General features: G+C 45.4%; 1 long non-coding RNA gene across 1 annotated transcript in view; it reads left to right on the top strand.

The window, feature by feature from the left end:
• The window catches only part of LOC147111430 (uncharacterized), a 137749-nt gene extending 122263 nt beyond the window's left edge, over positions 1-15486 (top strand). The window contains exon 3 of the long non-coding RNA XR_015079833.1: positions 12598-15486. This is a non-coding gene — a long non-coding RNA (uncharacterized LOC147111430). The remainder of the gene's footprint in view (positions 1-12597) is intronic.
• The last annotated feature ends 5813 nt before the right edge of the window (positions 15487-21299 follow it).

Raw genomic sequence — 21299 nt, 5'->3', positions numbered from 1 at the left:
AGGAATGTAAATTTGTTGTAAATTATGCATTAATTCTTTAAATGCGAGCCATTGCTTGTCCACTGGAATACCTTTTAATGTAGTTTCCCAATCTACCTTAGCCAACTCGCCCCTCATACCCATGTACAGTAGTTTGCTTTGTTTAGATTTAAGACCCTCATTTTGGATTTAACCAAGTCACTTTCAAACTCAATATAAGAGAGAGGCGGAGAGGTTTAGGGAGGGAATTCCAAAGGTTAGGGCCCAGGCAGCTGAAAGCATGGCCGCCAATGGTGGAGCGAAGGAAATCAGGGATGCGCAAGAGGCCAGAATTGGAAGAGCACAGAGATCTCAGAGGGCTGGAGGAGGTTACAGAGATAGGGAGGGATTTGAACACAAGGATTGAGAATTTTTAAATCAAGGTGTTGCCAGACTAGGGTTGCAAAATTCTGGGAATTTTTAAAAGAGGAAACTTTCCATGGGAATTTATGGGAATTTAGAGTTTTTTTGCACACTGATGGTTTTTGTCTCTGACCCTTATATTATCTTTGTCGTCAAAATAGACATACTGTTCCATACAAATAAAAACAGGCTTTCAAAACTTTATTTAGGTTATAATTTTGAACTTTATTGAACCCCCACAAAAAAGACCCATCTAAAATAAAATAAAAAGAGCGTCAGCTTATTTAGCCTGTAATTTGTCCTTATTTTGTCCCTTTGCGTCTTCTACTCATGAGTCTTCTACTCCCCATTGCTCCTCCTGATTCTCTGACTCTGGCTCTGACGTGTCCATTTCCTCCTCTGTGTCAGTGTCTAGCTGTGTGGTGGACACTTCTGTATCTGGCTCAATAAGTTGTAGGTTCGCCCGGATAGCCACCAGTTTCTCCACTCTCTTGTTAGTCAGCCTGTTGTGCACCTTTGTATGCGTATTCCCAAAAAGTGACCAGTTTCGTTCAGAGGCCGCTGATGAAGGTGGGATTTGGAGTATCACCGATGCAATAGGTGACAGGGCCTCAGATGCACAAAGTCCCTTCCACCAGGTATGTGCACTGATATGCTTGCATGATTCCCATATCCCATCCCCATTCCAAAGACCTTGCTTGGTAGAGAACTTTGCCAGACTTCCCAGAACTTTGCCCACATCCAGATTGAGATGGTGTGAGAGGGTAGAAATCACACTGTAAGCGCTGTTGATCTGTTCTCCAGAAAGTATTGGTCTCCCAACATGCTTTGGGTCCAGCATGTATGCTGCAGCATGAATCGGCTTGACACAAAATTCTTGACGCGTCTGTATGAATTGAACAATTGCCTTCTCCTCTGCTTTGAGCAGCAGGGATGTGGGTAGGGCAATGCTGATTTGTTCTTTTAAATCAGTAAAAAGCCTGAGAACATCTGACAAGACAGCGTCATCTCCTTCAATCTGAGCAATTGCAGATGCTACTGGTGAGAGTAATTTAAGGCTGCTAACCACTCTCTCCCAAAACACATCATCCAGCAGTATTTTCTTGATGGTGGTTTCCATATCCCCAGACTGGGATATTGCCATTTCTTGCAGCGACTCCTTACCCTCCAGAAGGCTGTTGTACATTATGACAACACCACCCCATCTAGTGTTGTTGGGCAGCTTCAGTGTGGTGTTCTTGTTCTTTGTCATTTGCTTGGAGTTGTAGGTTGCTGCAACTACCTGTTTTCCCCTGACATACTTAACAACTTGCTTGGCTCTCTTGTACAGTGCTTCCATGGTTCTCAAACCCATGATGTCCTTGAGGAGCAGGTTAAGCCCATGAGCTGCGCACCCAATAGACGTAATATGAGGGTAGGCCTCCTCCACTTGAGCCCAAGCAGCCTTCATATTCGTAGCATTGTCAGTAACTACTGCAAAGACCTTTTGTGATCCAAGATCGTTGATGACCGCTTTCAGCTCATCAGCAACGTATGTGCCTGTGTGTCTGTTCTCCTTCGTGTCTGTGCTCTTGAAGAACACTGGGAGAGGAGTGGAGACGATGTAGTTTATGATGCCCTCCCCTTGTAAATTTGACCACCCATCTGAGATAACTGCAACACAGTCTGCCATCGCTATCGTTTCTTTGAGCTTTCCTTGGACTCTGTTATACTCAGCCTCCAGCAAATAAGTAGACAAAGCATGTCTGGTGGGAGGACAGTATGCAGGGCGAATAACATTGAAAAATCTCTTCCAGTACACATTGGCTGTGAGCATGAGGGGTGAGCCTGTTGCATATACAGCTCGAGCAAGGCACTCATCTGCATTCTTCTGGCTATGGTTATCCATTGTATCAAAGAACCTTCCAAGTGGGCCAGGAGTTGCTGATGATAAGGAGCCTGATGCTGAATGAGAACCATCATCTTCTTGAATGGAAGCAGAGGAACTCTGGGCTGACTGCTGTGAGCTTTGAGTGAAGTTGTTGCATTTGGATAAATGCTGCTGCATCTTTGTGGCATTCTTTACATATGGCTTTCTACAGTGTTTGCACATGTACACAGTCTTTCCATCTTTAATGCCTGGGGTAAAATGCTTCCACACATCCGACGGTAAACGTGGCATTGTTCTATGCAGAGAAATAAAGGGCATTCATCTCTGTGTCGAACTGCGGTCGATCAGCACGATTGCAACAGGGTGAGTACATTTTTGCTGATGCTCCATGTGATGGAAGCATGACCTGTACACACACGACGCTACATCACCAATAGTGTATTATTTTGTATATTTTAAATTGAAGGACAACAGAGTTCAACAAGTAACTGGTTTATTTGGTATAAAGTCTGATTTACTTACTGCATCATCACAACATCAGCAGAAAACAGAATGACTTTCCTCAGGACCCCTAACCTGGATCTTAAAAAAACTATGGCAGTCTTACAGATGCCTGCAGGCCAATCACAATTCGATATGCAAATATTACAAATAGAGGGAGCTAATCGCTCATCCACTCATCCAACCAATCAGGACACATTTGTTCACAGTCACACACAAAACTTGTAATTATTAAAACAAGCCAAGTAAGATAATAAACATATATTGATTAAGAAATTCCTTAATAATTACGATTCCATCTCTGTTAGTAATTTTAAGAGAGGACCTGTGGAAAAAAAAAAGAAAGAAATACAAAAAAAACAATATTATGCTAGCATGTGCTTTTTTGGGCAAAATTCCCAAGCTAAACTTCCTGTGGAAAATTTCCGGAAATTTACCGGAAACTTTCCACCCCTTTGCAACCCTATGCCAGACAGAGCTATAGCTTCAACTACTCAAAAATGGAAGGCATGGCACTGGGGAGATGAGTGCTCATGGAACTGTAACCACAAGGGTACGCTCAAGCTCACATTCTGGTCTTGTCCCACTCTCAAGCCCACCGGAGCAATGCAGGCGAACCATCTCACTGGACTAGAGCCCACGCACCCTCGAGCTGCTACCACATGGCAAGGAACCCCTACCACTCAGAATTTCACACAGACATCATTCCTGGAATCAAGAAGACGCTACTCAGCGTGGTTTAATTTATGGGCTGTACAGTGAATCGGAGAAATACCACGAGATAAGAGGCCCCTTCTTGTGGGCTTGCCCCATGCCACAGCCATGGCTCAGTGGGTAGCACTTTCACCTCTGAGTCAGAAAGTGGCGGGTTCAAGTCCCACTCCAGGGACTTGAGCACACAATCCAGGCTAACACTGCAGTGCAGTACTGAGGGAGCGCTGCACTGTCAGAGAAACCACCGTCTGTTGGATGTGTCATTAAACCGAGACTGCTACGCACTGAGCTGTAAGGGGGTTAGTATATAGAACAGACTGCTGGTACATGTGGTGGAACAAGAAATCTTAATGGGTTTCAAGAAGGAATTAAATGGGATTCAGGGTTTTTAGAACTGCAGCAAGGGAGCTGTGGTTAGGTAGGCTAGATGGACTGAAAGATCTTCTGCCTGAAACTGTTACTACAGGTAGACTATCCTTTATCCGAACTTCCGAAAACCTCTAAAAACCGAAAGTTTTTTCGTTCAGCGTAAGTCGTGCGCACGACATGACCAGAGTGGCACACGACTTACGCTGAGCAGGGCAGAGGGTCACAGAGTTCCCTCCTGGGTAGGAGATTGCAGGCCGAGCCGGGCAGTGAGAAGGAGGTACCGGGAGAGTGAACCCAACAATACAGCGGCCGGTCCGATAGCTGCAACGGCCCGTCCGATATTCTTTTCTCGAACCGAACCGTGGCCCGTCCGATATTCTTTTCTCCCGAACCGCGGCCCGTCCGATATTCTTTTCTCCCGACCCGCGGCCCGTCCAATATTCTTTCCCCCCCCCCCCCCCCCCCCCGGACCCAACCCCCGGACCCCCCCCGACCTGAACCGCGGCCCCCCCCACCGACCTGAACTGCGCCCCCCCCCCCGACCTGAACTGCGCCCCCCCCCGACCTGAACCACGGCTCCCCCCCCCCCGACCTGAACCGCGGCCCCCCCCCCCCCGACCTGAATCGCGGCCCCCCCAACCTGAACCGCGGCCCGTCCGATATTCTTTTCTCCCCCCCCCCCCCCCCCCATTCGACCTGATTTGCGGGCCAGCTTAGTAGGAGTCAGCCGATATCCGCCTTTCCAGAGAAGCAGGAAGGGGAATGAGACACGGAACAGTCGCAAGAGGTAGCCTGAACTTTTAAAATTTATATTAAATACAAATTTCCCAGTCTTAGAATAATACCTTCTGAAATCCGAAAACCGAAACTCAGCTGGTCCCAAGGCTTTCGGATAAGGGATAGTGTACTTGTATTACATTACTTCTCAAAATACTTTTATTTACAGGACACAGATTTAAGATAATTGGCAAAAGAACCAGAGGGGAGATGAGAAAAAAAAAATTTACGCAGTAAGTTGTTGTGATCTGGAATGCGCTGCCTGAAAGGGCGGTGGAAGCAGATTCAACAGTAACTTTCAAAAGGGAATTTGATAAATACTTGTAAAGGAAAAAGTTGCGGGGCTACGGGGAAAGGGCAGGGGGAGTGGGACTAATTGGAGAGCTCTTTCAAAGAGCCGGCACAGGCACGATGGGCCAAATGGCCTCCTGTGCTGTATCATTCTATGATTCTAAGGCTTCAGCCAGTCACACAAATCTGGGCTTAAAGTTGATATTTTTAACCCACAGATATCATTAAGTTAGCTTCAGGGAGGTGACACTGTCTGAGCGTGTGAGGTGTTCGCAATTTCCCACCACACAGTATTCGGACTTTCTCACTGCAACTGAAACGCTGTTTATCTTGTGAGAAAATCCCTGACTTTTTTTTCCCCAAATGATTCCAAAAGTCACTGGAGAAAAAATTGTAATCTTTTTTTCCTTCGGGTAACATTGACATTTTAACTGTTGTCCACTGCAGAATTAAATCGCTTAAATTTTACATTAAAGAGCCAGACAAAGAGCAGCTGTCCTTTCTGCTGTTTATACTTAAAGCCACACAATCATTTTTATTAGTGGAACGCCTCCTCTCTCTTAATTTTGATGGCCCCTTTCTGTGCTGTATGATTTTTATAAGAGTGCCAATATTGCTGTGAAAATGATTGACATATTTCTTGAAAAATTTAATGGCTCGCTAACTTAACTGGTGATGTATGTATCTTAGACCAATTAATATTAAACCCTCATTTTGTTAAAGAAAAACTGTTAAGCTTCAATGTCATTATGCAACTCTTGGTGGAAGCTTAAACATAAACTTATTTAAAGTTTCCTAATTTATTTTTTCTAACACCGCATTGTAATATTAATCTGTGCTGGTTGCAGATGAAGGAATCTTGTATTTTGAAAGATTTAATTTCAAAGAGTTAATAGTGAGCCAGAGGGTTTTGATTTAGGAACAATATAAGATACTAAGGGGGAAAATTTGGGTTGATTTACGCCTCTCGTTAGTGTCCCCGGGGGGCGCTAACGGGACACAAATCCCCTAGCGCCCGGGCGCCACTAATGCCTCCCGCAAAATTCAGCGGGAGGTTAGCGGCGGTGGTAGCCGGTAGCGCCCTGCGGCGCTGCGCCACCGCCAATCACATCATCGCCATGTCCAGCGTCCCACTTGCGCCCCGGCCACAAACTTCGGTTGCGCCCCCTGACCTATCGCCGGACAATAGGTCCGACAGGGTCGGGGGCGTTTTTGCAGTTGCGGCGGCGGTAGTAAAAGGGGCAGGTGTTGGGCGGCCATTTTTTTGGGGGGCGCTCTGCCAGCAGCTGCCCCCTTCCCCTTTTTTCCTCGCAGGGCCCTGGTGCGCGCAATGCTAGGCCCCTCCCCTTTAATCAGAGGAGGAGGCCTGCAATGACACGGCGCTACGTGACGACGGGCGTGGCGCTGTTGCACGTAGCGCCGCGATCTTTAGTTGTAGCGCCCCATGAAGGTGGTGGAGTGCTTCCAGTAGCGCTCCCGCCTCCTGCTTGGGGCGCTACAACTGAATTTCAGGCAGGGGTGGAGCACTAAAATTAGCCCCCAAAAGGGGCGACACCGAATTTTTCCCCCTAAGAGAAAGGTAGGTTTAAAATGACGAGGAGAAAAAAAACACCTCTGCATTGATTAAGAGGATGGAATATAATGGAGCTATTTAGCTCTCTTCTGTTGCAATTTTACGACTTGATGTATGAAGGTGAATTGAGGAGCAGCCTCCATAATGGTTCCTGTCAGTTTAACACACAACATTAGCAAAATAAAAGACAAGAAATGCAGAGCACAGGAGACCGGGCAGTCTCCTTATTTGAACTGTTTTGGTCTTTGATGGCATTATGGCTGCAGGCTATCATTTTACATTTTATGTCACCTACCTTTGTCAAGCAATCATTATTGATGCTGAACTCGGTTTTAATTTCCACTCCTCTGCTAATCAATTACAGCATTTATCCATTAATCAGGCTTTGTGGCAGGCTTTCATAAGCCTAATAATAGCTCTTTAGTTACGACTCAACCCATTGCAGGGTGCAATACAAGCATTAAAGTTTCAGCAGATTTCTTACTTCTTTCTGTACTAAGTTGTGTCATTTTTTTCCCCCTTGACCCACACATTATCATTGCACTTTGCTATAAAATGTAATGGATTAAATGTCATTAAAGAAGTTGTTTAAAGTTAAACCTAGTATACTTTATGCCAACAGAAAATGCTGGAAAAACTCAGCAGGTCAGGCAACATCCGTGGAGAGAAATTTGAGTTGACATTTCTCTCCACGGATGTTGCCTGACCTGCTGAGTTTTTCCAGCATTTTCTGTTGTTATTTCGGATTTCCAACATCTGCAGTATTTTGCTATCATACTTTATGCCATGTAAGCACATGTTCTATATATTGTATTCTGCTGCAATTTTATAGAATGATACAGCCCATCGAGCCTGTGCCGGCTCTTTGAACGAACTCTCCAATTAGTCCCCCTCCCTCTGCTCTTTCCCCATAGCCCTGCAAATGTTTCCTTTTCAAGTATTTATCCAATTCCTTTTTCAAAGTTACTATTGAATCTGCTTCCACCGCCCTTTCAGGCAGCGCGTTCCAGATCACAACAACTCGCTGCGTTAAAAAAATTCTCCTCATCTCCCCTCTGGTTCTTTTGCCAATTACCTTAAATCTGTGTCCTCTGGTTACCGACCCTCCTGCCAGTGGAAACAATTTCTCCTTCTTTACTCATCAAAACCCATCATTTTGAGCATCTCTCTTAAATCTCCCCTTAACCTTCTCTGCTCTGAGGAGAACAACCCCAGCTTCTCCAGTCTCTCCACGTCACTGAAGTCCCTCATCCCTGGTACACAGAAATCACACAGTGCAGATAGAGGCCATTTCAGCCCATCGAGCCTGCACCGACACATATCCCACCCTATCCCCGTAACCCCACGTATTTAATCCCCCTAACACTAAGGGTCAATTTATCATGGCCAATCATCCTAACCTGCACATCTTTGGACTGTGGGAGGAAACCGGAGCACCCGGAGAAAACCCACGCAAACACGGGGAGAATGTGCAAACTCCACACAGACAGTCACCCGAGGCCGGATTCGAACCCGGGTCCCTGGCGCTGTGAGGCAACAGTGCTAACCACTATGCCACCGTGCTGCCCTGTACCATTCCAGTAAATCTCCTCTGCACCCTCTGCAGGGCCTTGACATCCTTCCCGAAGTGCGGTGCCCAGAATTGGACACAATACTCCAGCTGAGGCCTAACCAGTGATTTATAAAGGTTTGGCATAACCTCTGTGCTTTTGTACTCTATTTTAAAGCCCAGGATCCCATATGAAATTTGAAATTACTGTTCATCATTTTCTTTTGTAAACACTTGTTTTTTTTTGTTATTTTTTTTCCCCTCTGATCATCTCCTAAGATGATGACTCACTAGCATTCCGTGAGCACTAGCAGCCCTCCAGTACTGAATCGAAAGGGCCCATTATCCATGTTTTCAGACAGTAGCCTTAATTTAACTCGGGAGGTATGAGGGAACGGAATTACATCGAATTTTACAGCACAGAAACAGTTAATTTGGCCCAACTGGTCTGGACCGGTGTTTATGCTGCACACGAGATTCCTACCACTCTAATTCACTATCCTCCTATTCCTTTCTCCCACATGTACTTATCTAGCTCAGTGGGAAGCACCCTCGTCTATGAGTTTGAAGGATGTGGGTTCAAGCCCCACTCCAGAGACTTGAGCAAAAAATCCAGACTGGCACTCCCAGTGCAGTACTGAGGGAGCGCTGCACTGTCGGAGGTGCCGTCTTTCAGGTGGGACGTTAAACCGAGGCCCCGTCTGCCTTCTCAGGTGGACGTAAAAGATCCCATGGCACTACTTCGAAGAAGAGCAGGTGAGTTCTCCCCGGTGTCCTGATCAATATTTTCCCTCAACCAACATCACTATTTGTGGGAGCTTGCTGTGCATTTGATAACGTCCCTCCAAAGAGATTGTTGGCTAAAATTGAATTGAAGGCAAATTATTGACCTGGTTAAGAAATTGGCTGAGCGGCAGGAGACAGAGCATAGGGATAATGGGCAGATACTCAAATTAGCAGGATATGACTAATGGGGTCCCGCAAGGATCTGTGTTGGGGCCTCAACTATTCACCATATTTACTAACGACTTATGATGGGATAAAAAGCCACATTTCCAAATTTGCCCATGACACAAAGATAGGTGTAAGAAATCACACAACACCAGGTTATAGTCCAACAGCTTTATTTGAAATCACAAGCTTTCGGAGCACTGCTCCTTCGTCAGGTGAAGGAGCAGCGCTCCGAAAGCTTGTGATTTCAAATAAAGCTGTTGGACTATAACCTGGTGTTGTGTGATTTCTTACATTTGTCCACCCCAGTCCAACACCGGCATCTCCACACAAAACAAAGATAGGTGGCATTGTAAGCAGTGTAGATGGAAGCATAAAGTTACAAAGAGATATTGATAGATTAAGCGAATGGGCAAAACTGTGGCACATGGATTTCAATGTAAGCAAATGTGAGGTCATCCACGTTGGACCTAAAAAGGATCGAACAGGGTACTTTCTAAATGGTGAAAAGCTAGAAACAGTGGAGGTCCAAAGAGACTTGGGGGTCCATGTACGTAGATCATTAAAATGTCATGAACAGGTACAGAAAATAATCAAAAAGGCTAATGGAATGCTGGCCTTTATATCTAGAGGACTAGAATGCAAGGGGGTAGAAGTTATGCTGCAGCTGTACAAAACCCTGGTTAGACCACACCTGGAGCACTGGGAGCAGTTCTGGGCACCACACCTTAGGAAGGATAGATTGGCCTTGGAGGGAGGGCAGCGTAGGTTTACCAGAATGATACCCGGACTCCAAGGGTTAAGTTACAAGGAGAGATTACACAAATTAGGGTTGTATTCACTAGAATTTAGAAGGTTAAGTGGTGATTTGCTCAAAGTTTTCAAGATATTAAGGGGAACAGATAGGGTAGAGAGAGAGAAACTATTTCCGCTGGTTGGGGATTCTAGGACTAGGGGGCAGAGTCTAAAAATTAGAGCCAGACCTTTCAGGAGTGAAATTAGGAAACACTTCTACACACAAAGGGTGGTAGAAGTTTGGAATTCTTTTCCGCAAATGGTAATTGATCAGTTGTTAATGTTAAATCTGAGATTGATAGATTTTTGTTAACCAAAGGCATAAAGGCGGGTATGTGGAGTTAGGTCGCAGCTCAGCCATGATCTCATTGAATGGAGGAACAGGCTCGAGGGGCTGAATGGCCAACTCCTGTTCCTATGATCCTAAATTGGCTGCCTCGTTTCGTACATCACAACAGTGACTACACTTTAAAAGAGTACTTCATTGGCTGTAAAGCACAGGGGGACGTCCTAAGGTCGTCAAAGGCGCTGTGTAAATAAAAGTCATTTTAATGATGTTGCTGTGCTGAGATCAGCTCACAGCACAGACTAGGAATCGTTCTGGTTAGACTAATTAGAAGCCCAAACCTTTAGGGTCCATTAATACCTGGTTTAAATCAAATGGATGGGCACTACACTACTAGCTGGTTTGCAGTGTGTTGCGGTACCATCCCCCGATGGTTCAGTGCTGCACTAAGACAAACCGATCAGAAAGTCGCAGGTTTGAGCAGTTAAAAGCAATAAAAGTGCAACTTCATTCTTTTTTTTCTTTCATTCCCCGGGCTGGGGAAAGTAATATTCAACCGCAGTTTTCTTTTCAGGTTGGCTGGGCTCAAGATTCCCTCTGATCCTTGTGTACTGGCAATACCATAAACCCGATGTGAAGATGTTCTCTGACCACTCTTTCTAACGCCCTTTTAGAATATCTGTAGAATTTCCTTAAAAGTGGTGAATATAAGAACCCGGCCTGCCATGTTTGCAATAGCTGACATACATTGGCTCCCAGTCCGGCAAAGCCTCGATTTTAAAATTCTCAATCCTTGTTTTCAAATCCCTCCATGGACTCGCCCCCTCCCTATCTCTGTAACCTCCTCCAGCCCTACAAGCCTCTGAGATTTCTGCACTCCTCCAATTCTGGCCTCTTGTGTATTCCTGATTTTCATCGCTCCCCCATTGGTGGCCGTGCCTTCAGCTGCCTGGGCCCCTAGCTCTGAAATTCCCTCCCTAAACCTCTCCGCCTCTCTCGCCTCCTTTAAGATGCTCCTTAAAAGCTACCTCTTTGACCAAGCTTTTGGCCACCTGTCCTAATATCTCCTTATGGGATTCGCTGTCAAATTTTGTCTGATAATCGCTCCTGTGAAACACCCTGGGACGTTTTACTATGTTAAAGGCGCTATATAAATGCAAAATGTTGTTGTAGTTCCCTGTCAATGCTTATCACCTAGGCTCACACACAAAGAATGAAAGATACTGAGTATAGGGTAATGGGGGGTTGGGGCTGCCTGTGCCTGCGTAGTCATACACCAGCATTATGTTATTGCATTTAGAAGAGAGAATTGGTAGGAGGTGGTGGGGAACATAAGGTTACCAACACTCCAGGATTGCCTTGGCGTCTCCAGTAATTAAAGATCTTACTGTCACTGCAGCGAACAGCCCTGCAAGTTATTCTAAACCTTTATAAAACACTGGCTAGGCCTCAGCTGGAATATTATGCTCAATTCTGGGCACCACACCTCGGGAAGGATGTCAAGGTCTTGGAGAGGGTGCAGAGGAGATTTACTAGAATGGTACCAGGGATGGGGGACTTCAGTTATGTGGAGAGACTGGAGAAGCTGGGGTTCTTCTCCTTAGAGCAGAGAAGGGTCCCCCCCGCCACCCCCAATCTGGATTCCCCCCAAATTTACCCCCCCCCCCCCCCCAACACACCAGAATTCCCTCCCCCCAAATCAAGATTCCACCCACCCCACTGGGATTTCCCTCCCAATCAGGTCTCCCTCCCCCTCCCCAATCATGATTTATTACGTTCTGGAATGCATTGCATGATAGGGTGGTGGAAGCAGATTCAATAGTAACTTTCTATGTCTCCCCCAGCCCCCCTAACCACCGTACCCCCCCCCCCCGCCACCCAAGTTAAATTAAGGCTACTGCCTGAAAACATGGATAATAGTACAGTGCTGGAGGGCTGCTAGTGCTCACTGAATGCCAGGGATGGGGGGAAAGGGCGGGGGAGTGGGACTAGCTGAGGTGCTCTTGCAGAGAGCTGGCACGGGCCCAAGGGCCGAATGGCCTTCCTCCATGCTGTAACCATTCTATGATTCTGTGCTGTAAGGTTCTATGATTCTATTTGCAAGTTGTTATGGTTACAGCCCCAATTCTCCATCACCCCTGCTGCCCTACATTGGTTCCCGGTCTCCCAGTGTCTCAAAATTAAAATTCTCATCCTTGTGTTTAAATCCCTTCATTGCCTCACCCCTCCCTATTTCTGTATCCCCTCCAAATTCTGATTCTTGCGCATTCCCCTTCCCTTCTCCCCAGCATTGGCGGCCGTGCCTTCAGCGACCGAGGCCCCAAGCTCTGGAGGTCCCTCCCTAAACCGCTCCGCCCCTTCACCTGCCTCTCCCTCCTTTAAGTTCCTCCTTAAAATCTACCTTTTTGCCCTAGTCTTTGGTCACCTTCCCCCTAATATCCATTTTTTTGATTACACCTCTGTGAAGCACTTTGGGACATTTTTCTGCATCAAAGGAGCTGCATTAAATGCAAGTTGTTAATTTGTTCTTTGTTTTTCAGATGAGACGTTAAACCGAGGCCCCGTCTGCGCTCTCAGATGGACATAAAATGTCCCACGGGCACTATTTTGAAGAATAGCAGGAGAGTTCGCCCCGGTGTCCTGGGGCCAATATTTATCCCTCAACCAACATCACTAAAACAGATTATCTGGTCATTATCACATTGCTGATTGTGGGAGCTTGCTGTGCACAAATTGACTGTCGCGTTTCCTACATTACAGCAGTGACTACACTTCAAAAGTACTTCATTGGCTGTAAAGCGCTTTGGGGCATCCTGAGGTCATGAAAGGCGCTGTGTAAATGCAAGTTCTTTCTTTTGTTTAATATTTGACCCAATCAAGTGCAAATGAGAAAGAAACTTTGAAGTGTAACAGATGCTTCTACTTGCCCTTTGACTGCACACAAGCTTTTCAAGTATATAGATATATTTTGTGCAGCTGTTGTCTGGTAACATTACAAACTCTACAGTCTCCAGATTCTGACCATTAGATCTTTGTAAACAGGAGACTGAAATGTTATTAGATTCCCTGATTACATTGCAACTATCCATCTTTATTTTACAGTATTTTGTAACTGTGTTGTGTGATAGTGGAATCTTCATATACCTCCATTTACTGACATTGCAAAAAGTTTCACCATCTTTTCATTAGTATCACTCAGTATTTCTCTTCCAGCTCCTTTTAAGAATCATAGAAGTTTACAGCACATAAGGAGGCCATTCGGCCCATCATGTCTGTGTTGGCCGACAAAGAGCTCTCCAGCCTAAGCCCACTTTCCAGTTCTTGGTCCGTAGCCCTGCAGGTTACCGCACTTCAAATGCATATCCAAGTACCTGTACTTTTTAAGTGCGATGAGGGTTTCTGCCTCTACCACCCTTTCAGGCAGTGAGTTCCAGACCCCCACCACCCTCTGGGTGAAAAAAGTTCTCCTCAACTCCCCTCTAATCCTTCTACCAATTACTTTAAATCTCTGCCCCCTGGTTATTGACCTCTCTGCTAAGGGAAATAGGTCCTTCCTATCCACTTTATCTAGGCCCTGCATAATTTTATACACTTCAATTAAATCTCCCCAAAGCCATTGTGATCTATGTACAGATTTCCCTCTTCATTTCTATTGTTGTGACCAACTTTCTGTTGTGACCAAGCTCTTTCATTTATATGCGTGGCTTTCTTCAGATTCAGTGCATCACCCTGAGTGCAATGTCATTTGCCTAATAATGCATTTACTGTAAAGCTTTGTGTCTACTGTCCACTTTCTCTCCTCTCCCTCCAGATTTAGGAGGGGTTGAATACTATGCCCAGATCCTAAAATGAAAACTATTTTCAAGAGACTAAAGAATGGTTAAAACCAACCTTTACTGAACTGCTTCAAGTGCAATACGTGAATTAAACCAGTATACCAACAAAAGGAAACGCAAAAAATGATGGAAACGTAACAATAATGGTGGAATGAACTATGTTTTGGAAACCCAGAAATCCAGAATCAGTTGATTAATTGTGAAGAGCATGTAATTTGGTGTTGTCTAAGTTGTGCTCAGTGTTCGGATTATAAGTGATTGCCATCATCATCATCTTCTATGTGGTCAAGCTGTGTCTCATCTATCTCTCCCATTTTCAATCCCATAGATGGCGTTAGGTGTGCAGCATTTCTTGAACTCATTCATCATAATCTGTGGGTCCATGCAACCACTATCCACTGGTTTCCTCTAGAGTTGAACTCAACAACAACTTGAATTTATTTAGCGCTATTTAACGTAGCAAAACATCCCAAGGCGCTCCGCAGGAGCGTTAACAGACAAAATTTGACACCGAGTCACAGAAGGAGATATTCGGACAGGTGACCTAATGCTTGGGCAAAGAGGTAGGTTTTAAGGAGCGGCTTAAAGGAGGAGAGAGGGGCGGAGAGGTTTCGGGAGGGAATTACAGAGCTTGGGACCTAGTCAGCTGAAGGTACGGCCGCCACTGGTGGAGCGATGAAAATCGGGGATGCACAAGAGGCCAGAATTGGAGGAGTGCAGAAATCTCGGAGGGTTGTAGGGCTGGAGAAGGTTACAGAGATAGGGAGGGGCGAGGCCATGGAGGATGAGAATGTTAATGACCTCTAACAGTGAGGGTGTGCTATGGAGAACTGTGACTTTTCATGGATTGTAGTGGTGATAGGAAACAAGTTGGCATCTTTGTGGCAATGATGCATTGGTACGGCATCACATGATTGGAGTCTGTTCGACATTTCTAGTGAAGAACAGTTGAAATTGTGGATTTTTTCCTGCTGCCCTACATTACAATAGTGGTTACATGTGTTGGTGTCCTGGGCCAAAATTTATCCCCCAACCAGCATCACTAAAACAGATTATCTGGTCATTATCACATTGCTGTTTGTGGGAGCTTGCTGTGCGCAAATTGGCTGCTGCGTTTCCTACATTACAACAGTGACTACACTTCAAAAAGTACTTCATTGGCTGTAAAGCGCTTTGGGACGTCCTGAGGTTGCGAAAGGCGCTGTAGAAATGCAAGTTCATTCTTTTAAGAATAGCTGAAAATTGAGTAGAATGGTCCTATCTTCTCTAAAGTTTTGAGGAATGAGTGGTGATCTCATTGAAACATATAAAATTCGTAGAGGGCTTGACAGGATAGATGCTGAGAGGCTGTTTCTCCCCTGGCTGGGGAGCCTAGAACCAGGGGTCACAGTCTCAGGATAAGGGCTTGGCCATTTAGGACTGAGATGAGGAGAAATTTCTTCACTCGGAGGGTGGTGAACCTTTGGAATTCTCTACCCCAGAGGGCTGTGGAGGCTCAGTCATGGAGTATATTCAAGACTGAGATCGATGGATTTTTGGGCACTGAGGGAATAGGGCGGGAAAGTGGAGTTGAGATAGAAGATCGGGCAGCACGGTGGCATAGTGGTTAGCACTGTTGCCTCACAGCGCCAGGGACCCGGGTTCAAATCCGGCCTCGGGTGACTGTCTGTGTGGAGTTTGCACATTCTCCCCGTGTTTGCGTGGGTTTCCTCCGAGTGCTCCGTTTTCCTCCCACAGTCCAAAGATGTGCGGGTTAGGTTGATTGGCCATGATAAAAATTGGCCCTTAGTGTTAGGGGGGATTAAATATGTGGGGTTACGGGGATAGGGCTTGGGTGGGATGGCTGTCGGTGTAGGGACCGGGTGCTAGGGTTTGGATGATCAGCCATGATCTCGTTGAATGGCGGAGCAGGCTCGAAGGGCCGAATGGCCTACTCCTGCTCCTAGTTTCTATGTTTCTGTGTTTCTATCAGCCATAATCTTATTGAATGGTGGAACAGTCTCGAGGAGCTATACGGCCTACTACTGCTCCTATTTCTTATTCTCTTCAAAGTCAACAAGTAGTCTTTATGCAGTGCTAGTGCGAAGGTTAATAGGCAGGTGATGCTCCCCTGGGATTAATATTTGGCCATCTCCTGGATGCTTTGAAAGAGACACCCATGAATCTACAACAACAACTTGCATTTATACAGCGCCTTTAACGTACCAAAACATCCCAAGGCCCTTCACACGAGCGCTATCAATCAAAATTTGACATTGAGCCACAGAAGGAGCTATCAGGACACAGAGAGGTAGATTTTAAGCAGCATCTTAAAGGAGGACAGAGCGGTAGAGAGGCGGCGAAGTTTAGCGAGGGAATTCCAGAGCTTAGGGCCAAGACAGCTGAAGGCACGGCCGCTAATGGTGGAGTGATTAAAATGGGAATACGCAAGATGCCAGAATTGGAGGAGCGCAGAGACCTCGGAGGGTTGTAGGGCTGGAGAAGGTTAAAGAGATAGGGAGGGGCAAGGCCATGGAAGGATTTCAAAACAAGGATCACAGAATTTTTAAATTAAGGCGTTGCCGGACCGGGAGCCAATGTAGGTCAGCGAGCACAGGACTGATGGGCACACTCTGAATGTGGTCATGCTGATATAATATCTTTCTTGTGACTTCTCATTGAACATATGAAATTGAGGGGTAGGAAAAGACCAGCTGGTCCATCAAGCCTGCCCCATACCTCATGATGGATGGAGCATCGTGACTCGACTCTCCCTCCCTCTCTCGCTCCCTCCCCTGTAGAGCAGCACTGATGGGTCTTTATTGTAGCACTTGGTGATGTAAAGAAATGCATGAACGTTGATCCTCTGATAGGTGAAAGTGTGTTCAATTATGGATCTTACTGGATAATTCACTGTTTTGTGTGCATGTGTTGTGTATGTTACATATATATTAACATAATCTTACATCTAAAAGAGAACAAACTTGCATTTTTATTGCGCCTTTCACGACCTCAGGCCGTCCCAAAGCACTTCACAGCCAATGAAGTACTTTTTGAAGTGTGGCCACTGTTGTAATGTAGGAAACGCGACTGCCAATTTGAGCACAGCAAGTTCCCACAAATGTGGGAGGTAATGGGGGGTGGGGGGATATCTGAACAATCTATTGATGATTTGGCTGACCATATTATAAGCCAGCAATGTGATAATGACCAGAAAATCTGTTTTTAGGTGTTGGCGGAGAGACAAGAATTGGCCAGAACACCGGCGAGAACTGCCCTGCTCTTCTTTGAAATGGTGCCGTGGGATCTTTTATGTGCACCTTAGAGGGTAGACGGGGCCTCGATATCTAGCACGTAATTCCAATAGGCAGCTGTGTAATGAAGTGCATTGATATATTAAAGCCTTGTGCCATGTAGTGGTAGGAGAGTGGATATGTACCAGGGAACTGGGGAGTGGCCAGCGTAAGAAGGGAGACAGATCTAACTCGGGTAACTGCAGGCCAGTTAGTTTAACATCTGTGGTAGGGGAAAATATTGGAATCTTAAATTAAAGATGAAATGACTAAATATAAAGAGGAAAAGAAAAAAATAGAAGCGGCAAAGACAAATATTAGAGAGAAAGAGTGTTGTTGAAAAACCTGATCGAGACCTTTGAGGAGGTGACAGGAATGGTGAATGGGGGGAATGCAGGATATATGGCACTGTGGTCTTTCAGAAAGCCTTCGCTAAGACACCATACAGGAGAATATTGGAGAAGATTAAATGGCATGGAGTTAGGGGGATGGTGGAAAATTGGATTAAACATTATTTAGACGGGAGGAAACAGAGAGTAGGAGTTAAGGGTAGTTTCGCAGTGTGGTTGGAAGTGGGTAGTGGTGTCCCACGGGGTTCTGCTCTGAGATCGCTTCTGTCCACTGTGTACATCAATGATTTGGATAAAGGGCTAGAAGGACTGGTGTCCAAATGGTTCTAGAACAGGACGCATTGTAAATAATTTATAGGACGAAAAGAAGCTGCAAGGAGATATTGATAAGATGCTGAAATGGGCAAAGAAAAGGACAGATGTCATTAAATTAAAAAAATTAATAATTCTACTTTGAATGAGGGGAAGTGGAGGAGCAGAGGGATTTGGGGTTTCTAAAATCAAGTGCGATAAGGCCATGAAGAAAGCTAATGGAATAATTGGTTTTATGACAGCGGATATGGAATATTAAAGGTGAGATATAATGGTGAATGTATATAAAACCTTAGTACGACCACAGTTGGAGTACTGTGTGCAGTTTTGGGCTCCGCAACTACAAAGAAAGACTTTAACGGATGGGACGGAGTGGATTGAAAAGACTCGCAGTGATTGAGGGGTACAGAATAAGGGGACATAGATAGAAGATTAAAGGGATTTAGGACAGAGAGCAGGAGAAACCTTTTTTACACAGAGTTGTGAGGCTGTGGAATTCATTCCCAGAGTTAGTGGCAGTGTTCCCTGTAAGGTGGCCGCGCACTGCTCCAGGGATCCCGCGCAGCCGGCTTGCCAGCATTTCAATGTAAAAACCACGCATGCGTGGTATTTTGATAGCCCCAAAAAATGACAGGGAACATAGGTTAGTGGTTGAGGCAGAGACTGTTTCAACATTTAAGAATAGGTTAGATAGGTAGTTTATGAGAAACCTTTATAAATCACTGGGTTAGGCATCAGCTGGACTATTGTGTCCAATTCTGGGCACCACACTTTAGGAAGGATGTTAACTCCTTGGAGAGGGTGCAGAGGAGATTTACTAGGATGATACCAGGGATGAAGGACCATGTCGACATTTAAGAATAGGTTGGATAAGTGATTGAAGGATGGGGGAATAAAGGGATTTGGAAACTAAGCGAGGTTAGGACTACTGTTCATTTGGAGGATAACCTTCAACTAGCACAATTGAACAAACTGATTCTCTGCTGTAATTTCTGTGTCGGTTTACAGCTGTGACTCCTCATAAATAGTTCTAAAACTCAGATCATCTGGGAAAGGTGAGATGCGTCATCGCAGCAAGGAGAGTTGAAGGGTGAGTGAACCTTAGTCTGTGGTTCAGAATGACACATGGCTAGAGGTCGGGGATCAGATCAGCTGCCTACTTGTAGTCAGGGAATGGCATTGGGAGAGCCTATAGAGGGAGAAATAAGTTGTGAAATAGAAACTAGGAGCAGGAGTAGGCCATTCGGCCCTTCGAGCCTGCTCCGCCATTCAACGAGATCATGGCTGATCATCCAAACCCTAGCACCCGGTCCCTACACCGACAGCCATCCCACCCAAGCCCTATCCCCATAACCCCACATATTTAATCCCCCCTAACACTAAGGGCCAATTTTTATCATGGCCAATCAACCTAACCCGCACATCTTTGGACTGTGAGAGGAAACCGGAGCACCCGGAGGAAACCCACGCAAACACGGGGAGAATGTGCAAACTCCACACAGACAGTCACCCGAGGCCGGATTTGAACCCGGGTCCCTGGCGCTGTGAGTCAACAGTGCTAACCACTATAAAAAATAACCTGTTTTACTGGACTAGTAATCCAGAGGCCTGGGCTAATGATCCAGAGACATGAGTTCAAATCCCACCACAGTAGCTGGGGAATTTAAATCCAGTTAATTAAATAAATCTGGAATAAAAAGCTAGTGTCAGTGATGGTGACCATGAAACTACCGGATTGTCGTAAAAACCCATCTGGTTCACTAATGTCGTTTAGGGAAGGAAATCTGCCGCCTTTACCCAGCCTGGCCTATATGTGACTCCAGACCCACAGCAAAGTGGTTGACTCTTTAACTGCCCTCTGAAATGGCCTAACAAGCCACTTATTCAAGGCGGCGGCTCACCACCACCTTCTTGAGGGCAATTAGGAACAGGCAATAAATGCTGGCCTTGCCGGTGACACCCACGAACCGTGAGTGAATAAAAGAAAACGCAAAATCCTACAAAAGTAGTAAATAATATCTCAGTTATTTTCTCATCGGAATGCCTTTGGGTAGCTATTCATACTCTGATTTTAATCCTCTGTTTATTTATCTGATTGTAATCTTCAGTGAACGGTCAATTAGTATACAGCAGCTCTTTCTGATCTGAAATGTCCTTATATCGTAGAGGTTAAGTGGCTTTTGCATGCAGATTCAGTCAACAAACGCCCAGTTTTTGGGAGCTACTCCTACCTCCGAAATGAACGGTGGCAGTCAGAAGGAAAAGCAAGGTGAACACAAGGTTTTAGAGTTATTGTTTTAGAGGAAAAGTTCTACAGAAGCAAGAAAAATAGAACAACAACTTGTATTTATATAGCGCCTTTAACATAGTAAAACATCCCACGGCGCTGCACAGGAGTATTTCAAAACTAAAAATTTGACACCGAGCCACATAAGGATAAATTAGGGCAGGTGACCAAAAGCTTGGTCCAAAAGGTAGGTTTTAAGGAGCGTCTTAAAGGAGGAAAGAGAGGTAGTGAGGCGGAGAGGTTTAGGCAGGGAATTCCAGAGCTTAGGGCCCAGGCAACAGAAGGCACGGCCACCAAAGGTTGAGCGATTATAATCAGGGATGCTCAAGAGGGCAGAATTAGAGGAGCGCAGATATCTTGGGGGGTTGTGGGGCTGAAGGAGATTACAGAGACAAGAAGGGGCGAGGCCATGGAGGGATTTGAAAACAAGGATGAGAATTTTGAAAACAGAAAAAGAATGAGAAAGAGAAGGCAATAGGAGACAAGAAAAGATAGGTTCAAGTCCCAGTCCAGAGATTTGAGCACAGTGCCAGTACTGAGGGAGTGCTGCACTGTCAGAGGGTGCAGTCTTTCAGATGAGATGTTAAACTGACGTTAATCTGCCCTCTCAGATGGACATAGAAGATCTCATGGCATTATTTCGAAGAGCAGGAGTGTTCGCTCCGGTGACCTGGCCAATATTTATCCCTCAATCAAAATCACTAAAACAGATTATCTGGCCATTATCACACTGCTGTTTATGGGAGCTTTCTGTGTGCAAATTGGCTGCCGCGTTTCCTACATTACAACAGTGACTACAACTAAAAAGTGCTTCATTGGCTGTAGAGTGCTTTGGATATTCTGAGGTTGTGAAAGGCGCTGTGTAAATGCAAGTCTTTCTTACTGCCAGCCCAGCTGAGATCAACTAACTCAACACATACCAGGAATTGTTGAGGACCTTCTGGTCTGTATGGACCATCTAAAGATATACAGTAACAATAGCAAAATACTGCGGATGCTGGAAATCTGAAATATGCTGGAAACACTCGGGCAGCATCTGCGGAGAGAGAGAAACAGAGTTAACGTTTCAGGTCGATGACCTTTCATCAGAATGAACATACCAACGCTTTAATGCGCCTATGTTTTTAGAATAAACATTAATTAGACTACCTTTTATGGAAGCGAGTGATTAAGAAGCAGTGAAAG

The sequence above is a fragment of the Somniosus microcephalus genome, chromosome 10, assembly GCF_052327205.1.
Source record: "Somniosus microcephalus isolate GS21.2 chromosome 10, FLI_Smic_1.0, whole genome shotgun sequence".
NCBI lineage: Eukaryota > Metazoa > Chordata > Chondrichthyes > Squaliformes > Somniosidae > Somniosus > Somniosus microcephalus.
This window is presented reverse-complemented; position numbering and strand designations above follow the sequence as displayed.